The sequence below is a fragment of the Syngnathus leptorhynchus genome, unplaced genomic scaffold (genome assembly GCF_054491065.1).
Source record: "Syngnathus leptorhynchus isolate UIUO unplaced genomic scaffold, UIUO_Slep HiC_scaffold_46, whole genome shotgun sequence".
Lineage (NCBI taxonomy): Eukaryota > Metazoa > Chordata > Actinopteri > Syngnathiformes > Syngnathidae > Syngnathus > Syngnathus leptorhynchus.
Genome location: NW_028232013.1, coordinates 30,001 through 43,825, shown reverse-complemented (window position 1 = coordinate 43,825; position 13,825 = coordinate 30,001). Strand labels below are relative to the sequence as shown.

At 57.6% G+C, this 13,825-nt stretch overlaps 1 non-coding gene across 1 annotated transcript in view; it reads left to right on the top strand.

Moving 5' to 3' along the window:
• The first annotated feature begins 13,695 nt into the window (after positions 1 to 13,695).
• LOC147038589 (18S ribosomal RNA) overlaps positions 13,696 to 13,825 on the top strand; it is a 1,907-nt gene continuing 1,777 nt past the window's right edge. The window contains exon 1 of the ribosomal RNA XR_015063774.1: positions 13,696 to 13,825. This exon is cut by the window's right edge and continues 1,777 nt beyond it. This is a non-coding gene — a ribosomal RNA (18S ribosomal RNA).

Below are 13,825 nucleotides of genomic sequence, written 5' to 3'. Positions count from 1 at the left end.
AGGGAGGGTGCTGGAGCTCCACACTTCCATAGGCAGGGAGGGTGCTGGAGCTCCACACTTCCATAGGCAGGGAGGGTGCTGGAGCTCCACACTTCCATAGGCAGGGAGGGTGCTGGAGCTCCACACTTCCATAGGCAGGGAGGGTGCTGGAGCTCCACACTTCCATAGGCAGGGAGGGTGCTGGAGCTCCACACTTCCATAGGCAGGGAGGGTGCTGGCACATCCACACTTCCAGCCACGGAGCATGCTGGCACTTCCACCTTGCTTGCTAAGTCGGCGTGATCTTGCCCAAAAAGTCCCTCCTCACCTCCAGCTGGAAGTGGAAAAAAATCCTCCACCTGCTTGGCCGAGGTTCTGGAAGCCAGCAGCTCGCAGAATGTTGCCAAAGTTTCACTGGAAGGAAAAGAAAAGAGAAGACCGAGTGCGCATTTCACCTACCGCCGAATGTCCACAAGAGGGAAGTGTCACTCCGTCGCAGAATCTGCGCCGACGCACTCGGCACCCTTCGAATTTATGGTGCCGGTGCGGGTGTTCTGGGTGCAAAAAGGCCGCCCAAGTGGTAGAAAAAAATCAGACTTCGTCTCTTAGGTCGAAATTAATGCCAAGTTTTGAAATGCGCTGGCAGGGGTGGACCAGGGCCCGTTAGAAGTGCTTAGCCGAGGTCCTGGAAGCCTAACCCGGCGTGATCTTGTGCAAAAAGCCGCTGCTGAGCTCCAGCTGGAAGTGTAAAAAGAACCGGGCTGGATCAAAAAAAGAACCGGGCGGCCCGTTAAAATTGCTTAGCCGAGGTCCTGGAACCCTAACCCGGCGTGATCTTGTGCAAAAAGCCGCTGCTGAGCTCCAGCTGGAAGTGGAAAAAGAACCGGGCTGGTTCAAAAAAAGAACCGGGCGACCCGTTAGAAGTGCTTAGCCGAGGTCCTGGAAGCCTAACCCGGCGTGATCTTGTGCAAAAAGCCGCTGCTGAGCTCCAGCTGGAAGTGGAAAAAGAACCGGGCTGGATCAAAAAAGAACCGGGCGACCCGTTAAAATTGCTTAGCCGAGGTCCTGGAAGCCTAACACGGCGTGTTCTTGTGCAAAAAGCCGCTCCCGAGCTCCAGCTGGAAGTGTAAAAAGAACCGGGCTGGTTCAAAAAAAGAACCGGGCGACCCGTTAGAAGTGCTTAGCCGAGGTCCTGGAAGCCTAACCCGGCGTGATCTTGTGCAAAAAGCCGCTGCTGAGCTCCAGCTGGAAGTGGAAAAAGAACCGGGCTGGATCAAAAAAGAACCGGGCGACCCGTTAAAATTGCTTAGCCGAGGTCCTGGAAGCCTAACACGGCGTGTTCTTGTGCAAAAAGCCGCTCCCGAGCTCCAGCTGGAAGTGTAAAAAGAACCAGGCTGGATAAAAAAAAGAACCGGGCTGGATCAAAAAAGAACCGGGCGACCCGTTAAAATTGCTTAGCCGAGGTCCTGGAAGCCTAACACGGCGTGATCTTGTGCAAAAAGCCGCTCCCGAGCTCCAGCTGGAAGTGTAAAAAGAACCGGGCTGGATAAAAAAAGAACCGGGCTGGATCAAAAAAGAACCGGGCGGCCCGTTAAAATTGCTTAGCCGAGGTCCTGGAAGCCTAACACGGCGTGATCTTGTGCAAAAAGCCGCTCCCGAGCTCCAGCTGGAAGTGTAAAAAGAACCGGGCTGGATCAAAAAAGAACCGGGCTGGATAAAAAAAAGAACCGGGCGGCCCGTTAAAATTGCTTAGCCGAGGTCCTGGAAGCCTAACCCGGCGTGATCTTGTGCAAAAAGCCGCTCCCGAGCTCCAGCTGGAAGTGTAAAAAGAACCGGGCTGGATAAAAAAAGAACCGGGCTGGATAAAAAAAAGAACCGGGCGACCCGTTAAAATTGCTTAGCCGAGGTCCTGGAAGCCTAACACGGCGTGATCTTGTGCAAAAAGCCGCTCCCGAGCTCCAGCTGGAAGTGTAAAAAGAACCGGGCTGGATCAAAAAAGAACCGGGCTGGATAAAAAAAAAGAACCGGGCGACCCGTTAAAATTGCTTAGCCGAGGTCCTGGAAGCCTAACCCGGCGTGATCTTGTGCAAAAAGCCGCTCCCGAGCTCCAGCTGGAAGTGTAAAAAGAACCGGGCTGGATAAAAAAAGAACCGGGCTGGATCAAAAAAAGAACCGGGCGACCCGTTAAAATTGCTTAGCCGAGGTCCTGGAAGCCTAACACGGCGTGATCTTGTGCAAAAAGCCGCTCCCGAGCTCCAGCTGGAAGTGTAAAAAGAACCGGGCTGGATAAAAAAAGAACCGGGCTGGATCAAAAAAGAACCGGGCGACCCGTTAAAATTGCTTAGCCGAGGTCCTGGAAGCCTAACCCGGCGTGATCTTGTGCAAAAAGCCGCTCCCGAGCTCCAGCTGGAAGTGTAAAAAGAACCGGGCTGGATAAAAAAAAGAACCGGGCTGGATCAAAAAAGAACCGGGCGACCCGTTAAAATTGCTTAGCCGAGGTCCTGGAAGCCTAACACGGCGTGATCTTGTGCAAAAAGCCGCTCCCGAGCTCCAGCTGGAAGTGTAAAAAGAACCGGGCTGGATAAAAAAAAGAACCGGGCTGGATCAAAAAAGAACCGGGGGACCCGTTAAAATTGCTTAGCCGAGGTCCTGGAAGCCTAACACGGCGTGATCTTGTGCAAAAAGCCGCTCCCGAGCTCCAGCTGGAAGTGTAAAAAGAACCAGGCTGGATAAAAAAAAGAACCGGGCTGGATCAAAAAAGAACCGGGCGACCCGTTAAAATTGCTTAGCCGAGGTCCTGGAAGCCTAACACGGCGTGATCTTGTGCAAAAAGCCGCTCCCGAGCTCCAGCTGGAAGTGTAAAAAGAACCAGGCTGGATAAAAAAAAGAACCGGGCTGGATCAAAAAAGAACCGGGCGACCCGTTAAAATTGCTTAGCCGAGGTCCTGGAAGCCTAACCCGGCGTGATCTTGTGCAAAAAGCCGCTCCCAAGCTCCAGCTGGAAGTGTAAAAAGAACCGGGCTGGATAAAAAAAAGAACCGGGCTGGATAAAAAAAAGAACCGGGCGACCCGTTAAAATTGCTTAGCCGAGGTCCTGGAAGCCTAACACGGCGTGTTCTTGTGCAAAAAGCCGCTCCCGAGCTTCAGCTGGAAGTGTAAAAAGAACCGGGCTGGATAAAAAAAGAACCGGGCTGGATAAAAAAAAGAACCGGGCGACCCGTTAAAATTGCTTAGCCGAGGTCCTGGAAGCCTAACACGGCGTGATCTTGTGCAAAAAGCCGCTCCCGAGCTCCAGCTGGAAGTGTAAAAAGAACCGGGCTGGATAAAAAAAAGAACCGGGCTGGATCAAAAAAGAACCGGGCGACCCGTTAAAATTGCTTAGCCGAGGTCCTGGAAGCCTAACACGGCGTGATCTTGTGCAAAAAGCCGCTCCCGAGCTCCAGCTGGAAGTGTAAAAAGAACCAGGCTGGATAAAAAAAAGAACCGGGCTGGATCAAAAAAGAACCGGGCGACCCGTTAAAATTGCTTAGCCGAGGTCCTGGAAGCCTAACACGGCGTGATCTTGTGCAAAAAGCCGCTCCCGAGCTCCAGCTGGAAGTGTAAAAAGAACCAGGCTGGATAAAAAAAAGAACCGGGCTGGATCAAAAAAGAACCGGGCGACCCGTTAAAATTGCTTAGCCGAGGTCCTGGAAGCCTAACACGGCGTGTTCTTGTGCAAAAAGCCGCTCCCGAGCTTCAGCTGGAAGTGTAAAAAGAACCGGGCTGGATAAAAAAAGAACCGGGATGGATAAAAAAAAGAACCGGGCGACCCGTTAAAATTGCTTAGCCGAGGTCCTGGAAGCCTAACACGGCGTGATCTTGTGCAAAAAGCCGCTCCCGAGCTCCAGCTGGAAGTGTAAAAAGAACCAGGCTGGATAAAAAAAAGAACCGGGCTGGATCAAAAAAGAACCGGGCGACCCGTTAAAATTGCTTAGCCGAGGTCCTGGAAGCCTAACACGGCGTGATCTTGTGCAAAAAGCCGCTCCCGAGCTCCAGCTGGAAGTGTAAAAAGAACCAGGCTGGATAAAAAAAGAACCGGGCTGGATCAAAAAAGAACCGGGCGACCCGTTAAAATTGCTTAGCCGAGGTCCTGGAAGCCTAACCCGGCGTGATCTTGCCCGAAATTCGGCCTCTATACTTCCATTTTAGGTACCAGGCGCTCATAGTGTGTTGGTCCCACTAGTCAGTGTACTGGTCCCACTCGCTAGTGTACTGGTCCCCCTAGTCAGTGTACTCATCCAGTTACCCCCCGTTTTCCAAAACACCATCGGCACGTATAAGGGGGGGACTCCTGAGAGAGATGAGGTATATGGCAGCGCAACACCAATCCGCTCCGCGCTGGTTCCCATGTCGGCTACGGATGAATAAAACCAGCCTGTCCCCCCTGGAGCTCACGAGACACGGAATTTTTTCTAAGTGCCAACGGCTCTTCCGAGCAAACGTGTCCGCTCCGGCTGGTTCCCCCGTCGGCCTCGAATGACGAAAAATGCCGGTCTCCGCCCGGAGCTCATGACAAACGAAAAATTTTCTAAGTGCCAACGGCACTAGCGAGCGAATGTGTCCGCTCGGCGCTGGTTCCCGGGTCGAACCCGGAAGACGAAAAACGCCGGTCTCCGCCCGGAGCTCATGACAAACGAAAAATTTTCTAAGTGCCAACGGCACTAGCGAGCGAATGTGTCCGCTCGGCGCTGGTTCCCGGGTCGAACCCGGAAGACGAAAAATGCCGGTCTCCGCCCGGAGCTCATGACAAACGAAAAATTTTCTAAGTGCCAACGGCACTAGCGAGCGAATGTGTCCGCTCGGCGCTGGTTCCCGGGTCGAACCCGGAAGACGAAAAACGCCGGTCTCCGCCCGGAGCTCATGACAAACGAAAAATTTTCTAAGTGCCAACGGCACTAGCGAGCGAATGTGTCCGCTCGGCGCTGGTTCCCGGGTCGAACCCGGAAGACGAAAAACGCCGGTCTCCGCCCGGAGCTCATGACAAACGAAAAATTTTCTAAGTGCCAACGGCACTAGCGAGCGAATGTGTCCGCTCGGCGCTGGTTCCCGGGTCGAACCCGGAAGACGAAAAACGCCGCTCTCCGCCCGGAGCTCATGACAAACGAAAAATTTTCTAAGTGCCAACGGCACTAGCGAGCGAATGTGTCCGCTCGGCGCTGGTTCCCGGGTCGAACCCGGAAGACGAAAAACGCCGGTCTCCGCCCGGAGCTCATGACAAACGAAAAATTTTCTAAGTGCCAACGGCACTAGCGAGCGAATGTGTCCGCTCGGCGCTGGTTCCCGGGTCGAACCCGGAAGACGAAAAACGCCGGTCTCCGCCCGGAGCTCATGACAAACGAAAAATTTTCTAAGTGCCAACGGCACTAGCGAGCGAATGTGTCCGCTCGGCGCTGGTTCCCGGGTCGAACCCGGAAGACGAAAAACGCCGCTCTCCGCCCGGAGCTCATGACAAACGAAAAATTTTCTAAGTGCCAACGGCACTAGCGAGCGAATGTGTCCGCTCGGCGCTGGTTCCCGGGTCGAACCCGGAAGACGAAAAACGCCGGTCTCCGCCCGGAGCTCATGACAAACGAAAAATTTTCTAAGTGCCAACGGCACTAGCGAGCGAATGTGTCCGCTCGGCGCTGGTTCCCGGGTCGAACCCGGAAGACGAAAAACGCCGGTCTCCGCCCGGAGCTCATGACAAACGAAAAATTTTCTAAGTGCCAACGGCACTAGCGAGCGAATGTGTCCGCTCGGCGCTGGTTCCCGGGTCGAACCCGGAAGACGAAAAACGCCGGTCCTCGCCCGGAGCTCATGACAAACGAAAAATTTTCTAAGTGCCAACGGCACTAGCGAGCGAATGTGTCCGCTCGGTGCTGGTTCCCGGGTCGAACCCGGAAGACGAAAAACGCCGGTCTCCGCCCGGAGCTCATGACAAACGAAAAATTTTCTAAGTGCCAACGGCACTAGCGAGCGAATGTGTCCGCTCGGCGCTGGTTCCCGGGTCGGACCCGGAAGACGAAAAACGCCGGTCCTCGCCTGGAGGTCCCAGCAAAATCGGCGAAAAAACGACTAAGTGTCAACTTTCGAAAAAACGGCTAAGTGTCGACTTTCGAAAAAACGGCTAAGTGTCAACTTTCGAAAAAACGGCTAAGTGTCAACTTTCGAAAAAACGACTAAGTGCCCACGGCTCTGCGGGGCTTGTGAGTCCGCCCCGCGCCGGTTCGGCGGTCGGCCTCAAAAAGCAAAAAATCAGCCTCTCTCCCTGGAGCTCACCAAAAATTTGTCGAAATTTTTCTAAGTTCTCCTCGAGGTACCAGGGGGTGAGGTACCCGGGCTAAGGTGCAGTACCTTTTTTGGTCTTCAGGTGCGCCAGAGTACAATGAAATGGTCCCAGTAGTCAGTGTACTCATCGACTTTCCCCCCGTTTTCCAAAGCACCTCGTTTACGAGTATGGAGGAGATGGTGCTGGTCTCCCCACGGCGTCGGACACGCCGTCCTCGACAGCACAAGGTCGGATAGAAGACCTGGAAAGCGCCGTGGCACGCGCTGGAGGTGGGCACTTTGGCGAAAAAACGACTAAGTGTCAACTTTCGAAAAAACGACTAAGTGTCAACTTTCGAAAAAACGGCTAAGTGTCAACTTTCGAAAAAACGACTAAGTGTCACCTCTCTGAAAAAATGGCAAAGTGTCGCCTCTCTGAAAATTTTCTAAGTGCCCACGGCTCTGCGGGCTCGTGCATCCGAGCCGCGCCGGTTCTGCAACCGGCCTAGAATGACGAAAAATAACGGTCTCCTCCTGGAGCTCAGAGCCAATTGTGGCGAAAAAGTGGCAAAGTGCCCACGGCTCTGCGGGCTCGTGCATCCGACCCGCGCCGGTTCTGCAGCCGGCCTAGAATGACGAAAAATAACGGTCTCCTCCTGGAGCTCACAGCCAACTTGGCAAAAAGTTTCTAAGTGCCCACGGCCCTGCCGAGCTTTGGCGTCCGCCCAGCGCCGGTTCCGCAGTCGGCCTCCAATGACGAAAAATAACGGTCTCCTCCTGGAGCTCACAGCCAACTTGGCAAAAAGTTTCTAAGTGCCCACGGCCCTGCCGAGCTTTGGCGTCCGCTCAGCGCCGGTTCCGCAGTCGGCCTCCTATGACGAAAAATAACGGTCTCCTCCTGGAGCTCACAGCCAACTTGGCAAAAAGTTTCTAAGTGCCCACGGCCCTGCCGAGCTTTGGCGTCCGCCCAGCGCCGGTTCCGCAGTCGGCCTCCAATGACGAAAAATAACGGTCTCCTCCTGGAGCTCACAGCCAACTTGGCAAAAAGTTTCTAAGTGCCCACGGCCCTGCCGAGCTTTGGCGTCCGCTCAGCGCCGGTTCTGCAGCCGGCCTAGAATGACGAAAAATAACGGTCTCCTCCTGGAGCTCACAGCCAACTTGGCAAAAAGTTTCTAAGTGCCCACGGCCCTGCCGAGCTTTGGCGTCCGCCCAGCGCCGGTTCCGCAGTCGGCCTCGAATGACGAAAAATAACGGTCTCCTCCTGGAGCTCACAGCCAACTTGGCAAAAAGTTTCTAAGTGCCCACGGCCCTGCCGAGCTTTGGCGTCCGCTCAGCGCCGGTTCCGCAGTCGGCCTCCTATGACGAAAAATAACGGTCTCCTCCTGGAGCTCACAGCCAACTTGGCAAAAAGTTTCTAAGTGCCCACGGCCCTGCCGAGCTTTGGCGTCCGCCCAGCGCCGGTTCCGCAGTCGGCCTCCAATGACGAAAAATAACGGTCTCCTCCTGGAGCTCACAGCCAACTTGGCAAAAAGTTTCTAAGTGCCCACGGCCCTGCCGAGCTTTGGCGTCCGCTCAGCGCCGGTTCCGCAGTCGGCCTCGAATGACGAAAAATAACGGTCTCCTCCTGGAGCTCACAGCCAACTTGGCAAAAAGTTTCTAAGTGCCCACGGCCCTGCCGAGCTTTGGCGTCCGCTCAGCGCCGGTTCCGCAGTCGGCCTCGAATGACGAAAAATAACGGTCTCCTCCTGGAGCTCACAGCCAACTTGGCAAAAAGTTTCTAAGTGCCCACGGCCCTGCCGAGCTTTGGCGTCCGCCCAGCGCCGGTTCCGCAGTCGGCCTCGAATGACGAAAAATAACGGTCTCCTCCTGGAGCTCACAGCCAACTTGGCAAAAAGTTTCTAAGTGTCACATCTCTGAAAAAACGACTAAGTGTCAACTTTCGAAAAAACGGCTAAGTGTCAACTTTCGAAAAAACGGCAAAGTGTCACATCTCTGAAAAAACGTCTAAGTGTCGACTTTCGAAAAAACGGCTAAGTGTCAACTTTCGAAAAAACGGCAAAGTGTCACATCTCTGAAAAAACGGCTAAGTGTCGACTTTCGAAAAAACGACAGAGTGTCGCCTCTCTGAAAAAACGACTAAGTGTCGACTCTGAGAAAATGGCAAAGTGCCCACGGCTCTGCGGGCTCGTGCATCCGACCCGCGCCGGTTCCCCAGCCGGCCTGAAATAAGGCAAAACCAGCCTCTCCGCCTGGAGCTCAGAGCCAACTTGGCGAATATTTTCTAAGTGCCCACGGCTCTGCGTGGCTACGGCGTCTGCCCAGCGCCGGTTCCTGGGTCGAACCCCGAGGACGAGGAATGCCGGTCTCCGCCTGGAGGTCCCAGCTTAATCGGCGAAAATTTTCTAAGTGCCCACGGCTCTGCCGGGCTCGTGCATCCGACCCGCGCCGGTTCCCCAGCCGGCCTGAAATAAGGCAAAACCAGGCTCTCCCCCTGGAGCTCAGAGCCAATTGTGGCGAAAAAACGACTAAGTGTCAACTTTCGAAAAAACGACTAAGTGTCAACTTTCCAAAAAAACGGCTAAGTGTCGACTTTCGAAAAAACGGCTAAGTGTCAACTTTCGAAAAAACGACTAAGTGTCGCCTCTGAAAAAACGACTAAGTGTCGCCTCTCTGAAAAAACGACTAAGTGCCCACGGCTCTGCGGGGCTTGTGAGTCCGCCCCGCGCCGGTTCGGCGGTCGGCCTCAAAAAGCGAAAAATCAGCCTCTCTCCCTGGAGCTCACCAAAAATTTGTCGAAATTTTTCTAAGTTCTCCTCGAGGTACCAGGGGGTGAGGTACCCGGGCTAAGGTGCAGTACCTTTTTTGGTCTTCAGGTGCGCCAGAGTACAATGAAATGGTCCCAGTAGTCAGTGTACTCATCGACTTTCCCCCCGTTTTCCAAAGCACCCCGTTTACGAGTATGGAGGAGATGGTGCTGGTCTCCCCACGGCGTCGGACACGCCGTCCTCGACAGCACAAGGTCGGATAGAAGACCTGAAAAGCGCCGTGGCACGCGCTGGAGGTGTCACTGTGGCGAAAAAGTGACTAAGTGTCAACTTTCGAAAAAACGGCTAAGTGTCAACTTTCGAAAAAACGGCTAAGTGTCAACTTTCGAAAAAACTGCTAAGTGTCAACTTTCGAAAAAACGACTAAGTGTCGCCTCTCTGAAAAAACGGCAAAGTGTCAACTTTCGAAAAAACGACTAAGTGTCAACTTTCGAAAAAACGACTAAGTGTCACCTCTCTGAAAAAATGGCAAAGTGTCAACTGCGAATGTGGTGGTGCATGGAAGGAAGTGGAGGACGGCCGCCTCCTTAAACACAGGCCGAAGAGGAGCGTCAGGGCCGGCTCCTTAAACACGGACCGAGTGTCGCCCTTAACACAGACCAAGCGGAGGACGGCCGCCTCCCTAAATACAGGCCGAACCGGAGCGCGAGGGCCGCTCCTTAAACACGGACCGAGTGTCGCCCTTAACACAGACCAAGGGGAGGACGGCCGCCTCCTTAAACACAGGCCGGAGAGGAGCGTCAGGGCCAGGCTCCTCAAACATGGACCGAGTGTCGCCCTTAACACAGACCAAGGGGAGGACGGCCGCCTCCTTAAACACAGGCCGGAGAGGAGCGTCAGGGCCAGGCTCCTCAAACATGGACCGAGTGTCGCCCTTAACACAGACCAAGGGGAGGACGGCCGCCTCCTTAAACACAGGCCGGAGAGGAGCGTCAGGGCCAGGCTCCTCAAACATGGACCGAGTGTCGCCCTTAACACAGACCAAGGGGAGGACGGCCGCCTCCTTAAACACAGGCCGGAGAGGAGCGTCAGGGCCAGGCTCCTCAAACATGGACCGAGTGTCGCCCTTAACACGGACCAAGGGGAGGACGGCCGCCTCCTTAAACACAGGCCGGAGAGGAGCGTCAGGGCCAGGCTCCTCAAACATGGACCGAGTGTCGCCCTTAACACGGACCAAGGGGAGGACGGCCGCCTCCTTAAACACAGGCCGGAGAGGAGCGTCAGGGCCAGGCTCCTCAAACATGGACCGAGTGTCGCCCTTAACACAGACCAAGGGGAGGACGGCCGCCTCCTTAAACACAGGCCGGAGAGGAGCGTCAGGGCCAGGCTCCTCAAACATGGACCGAGTGTCGCCCTTAACACGGACCAAGGGGAGGACGGCCGCCTCCTTAAACACAGGCCGGAGAGGAGCGTCAGGGCCAGGCTCCTCAAACATGGACCGAGTGTCGCCCTTAACACGGACCAAGGGGAGGACGGCCGCCTCCTTAAACACAGGCCGGAGAGGAGCGTCAGGGCCAGGCTCCTCAAACATGGACAGAGTGTCGCCCTTAACACAGACCAAGCGGAGGACGGCCGCCTCCCTAAATACAGGCCGAACCGGAGCGCGAGTGTCGCTCCTTAAACACGGACCGAGTGGAGGACGGCCGCCTCCTTAAACACAGGCCGAACAAAATGACACAAAGTGTCAACTGCGAATGTTGTCCATCCAAGGAAGGAGCGTGATGCCCGGCCGGCTCCTTAAACACAGGCCGAGAGTCGCCCCGGACGGTCCGCCTCGCGGCGCCCGTCTGCTCGGATAAAATGACACAAAGTGTCAACTACGAATGTTGTCCATCCAAGGAGGGAGCGTGATGCCCGGCCGGCTCCGAAAACACAGGCCGAGAGTCGCCCCGGACGGTCCGCCTCGCGGCGCCCGTCTGCTCGGATAAAATGACACAAAGTGTCAACTGCGAATGTTGTCCATCCAAGGAAGGAGCGTGATGCCCGGCCGGCTCCTTAAACACAGGCCGAGAGTCGCCCCGGACGGTCCGCCTCGCGGCGCCCGCCCGCTCGGATAAAATGACACAAAGTGTCAACTACGAATGTTGTCCATCCAAGGAAGGAGCGTGATGCCCGGCCGGCTCCTTAAACACAGGCCGAGAGTCGCCCCGGACGGTCCGCCTCGCGGCGCCCGTCTGCTCGGATAAAATGACACAAAGTGTCAACTACGAATGTTGTCCATCCAAGGAGGGAGCGTGATGCCCGGCCGGCTCCGAAAACACAGGCCGAGAGTCGCCCCGGACGGTCCGCCTCGCGGCGCCCGTCTGCTCGGATAAAATGACACAAAGTGTCAACTGCGAATGTTGTCCATCCAAGGAAGGAGCGTGATGCCCGGCCGGCTCCTTAAACACAGGCCGAGAGTCGCCCCGGACGGTCCGCCTCGCGGCGCCCGCCCGCTCGGATAAAATGACACAAAGTGTCAACTACGAATGTTGTCCATCCAAGGAGGGAGCGTGAGGCCCGGCCGGCTCCGAAAACACAGGCCGAGAGTCGCCCCGGACGGTCCGCCTCTCGAGGCGCCCGCCCGCTCGGATAAAATGACACAAAGTGTCAACTACGAATGTTGTCCATCCAAGGAGGGAGCGTGAGGCCCGGCCGGCTCCGAAAACACAGGCCGAGAGTCGCCCCGGACGGTCCGCCTCTCGAGGCGCCCGCCCGCTCGGATAAAATGACACAAAGTGTCAACTACGAATGTTGTCCATCCAAGGAGGGAGCGTGATGCCCGGCCGGCTCCGAAAACACAGGCCGAGATTCGACCCCGGACGGGCCGTCTTCTCCCGGCGCCCGCCCGCGTACGCCCCCCATCCCCGGTCGCCCGTCTGCTCCCGGCGGGCCTCCGAGTACCCCCTCACCCAACTGACCGACTGGCACTCATGACCCGCCTTGGTAGGGCCTCCATCGGCCTCGGCTCGTCCGACGTCGGGTGGACGGTTCCTACCCACTGCGGGTCGCACTCTAGCGCCCCGGCCGCCGCGTGAGCGTGCGCTCCCCGCGCCGCCCCGCAGGCCCCGGCGCGACCGTACTGCGGCGAGACCGAGACGACCCGGTTTGGCATCCATCCCACCTAGCCACGATCCACGGAGGCCGAGCGAGCGGCTGAGTGTCGGGCGCCGCGCGTGCGAGCGTCCGCCGGCCGCGCCGGTCCTTCCGCGAATGTCGTTTCTCAAACCCTCCGGCTTGATAGCGGCGGCACCACGGGAAGCCGTCCACACACACCGTCCGACCTCTATCCGAAAAGCCTTCCCGACCAACCGCGGTCGCGGGGGCGTCTGTCGCTCCGCATCGGGGGGGCGTATGGCTTCCGCGCTACGCGCTGCGGGCTCGGGGGGGCCGCAACGGCTGAGTCTGACTCGGCCGGGGCGCAGCTTCCCTCCCGGCAGTCAGCAATAGTGCCGATCGCGCCTGCCACCAGCCCCCTCCCCGACGGGTTCGTCGGCGCCGGCTGGCCGCCGTCCGCCTTCGTTCCCCGAGGGTTCCCAACCAGCGCCGATCCAACTCCGCATCCTGGCCGCACGCAGTGCGTGCCTCGCGCGGGTAAGTCGCCGGCGCAGCGCCGCAGCTCCCGACCCCCGCGTACGGGAATAGTTGAGGGCCTCAGCGGGCCGCACCGACCGAGTCCGACTCGGGCCGGGGCGCAGATTCCCGCTTGGGTGACCGAACGTTCTCTGCTCGGGCCGGAGGGCCGACGCCCGTCCCCCCCCGTCGTCCCCCACGGACCGCCTCCGAGGCCACTTCGCACGGCTCATCCTCGGCTCCCTACCAATGCTTAATCGATGGGGCCGCCCGGCCGGATTCGCGCCACCCTGTCCACCGCGAGTCTCCCCAGACTAACCCGAGTTACCGCCCAGCTCGCCTAACCTTGCACTCGCTCTGCCAAACGGTCGTGTAGTCGGCGGGCCGTCCTACGGGTCGCCCTCCCTCCCCAAACGCGCGGCGGGATAGCGGCAAGGCGGCGGCGGCGGCCAGCGGCGTCGGGGCGCTCGCACCGGAGAAGAGGCGTCTTACGAGGCCGGGCGCAGCTCCCTCTCGTTTACTTGCTGAGTAGCGGCGCTCGAAGGTTCCGCGGCGAGCGCGGCTCATCCCATTGAATGTCCCTGCACCAGGCTCCATCGAAGGGCCGCCCGGCCGGATTCGCACCCCCCTGTCCACCGCGAAGTCCCCTCGACTAACCCGAGTTACCGCCCAGTTCGCCTAACCTTGCATCGCCCCGCCAAACGAGCGAGTTGTCGGCCGTCCTGCGGGTCGCCACCGGCCCCAAACGTGCGGAGGGATAGCGGCAAGGCGGCGGCGGCGGCCAGCGGCGTCGGGGTCGACCTAGCACCGGAGAAGAGGTGTCTTACGAGGCCGGGCGCAGCTCCTCTCGTTTAGGGGTCCGCGAGGGTCGCATTCGAGGTTCCGCGTCCTCGGCTTCGGCTGCGCCGGGTCCAGCCCGATCCATCTCACCCCGCGGCAGCCTCAGACCACCTAGAGCCCCCGCGAACCGCGGCCGGCGTCCGGAAAACAGTCGCGCGAGCCCCCGCTCCGGCGGGCCGGCGAGCGAGAGGCGCTACCCAGCCACCCTCTCTCCTACCTGGTTGATCCTGCCAGTAGCATATGCTTGTCTCAAAGATTAAGCCATGCAAGTCTAAGTGCACACGGCCCGTACAGCGAAACTGCGAATGGCTCATTAAATCAGTTATGGTTCCTTTGATCGCTCC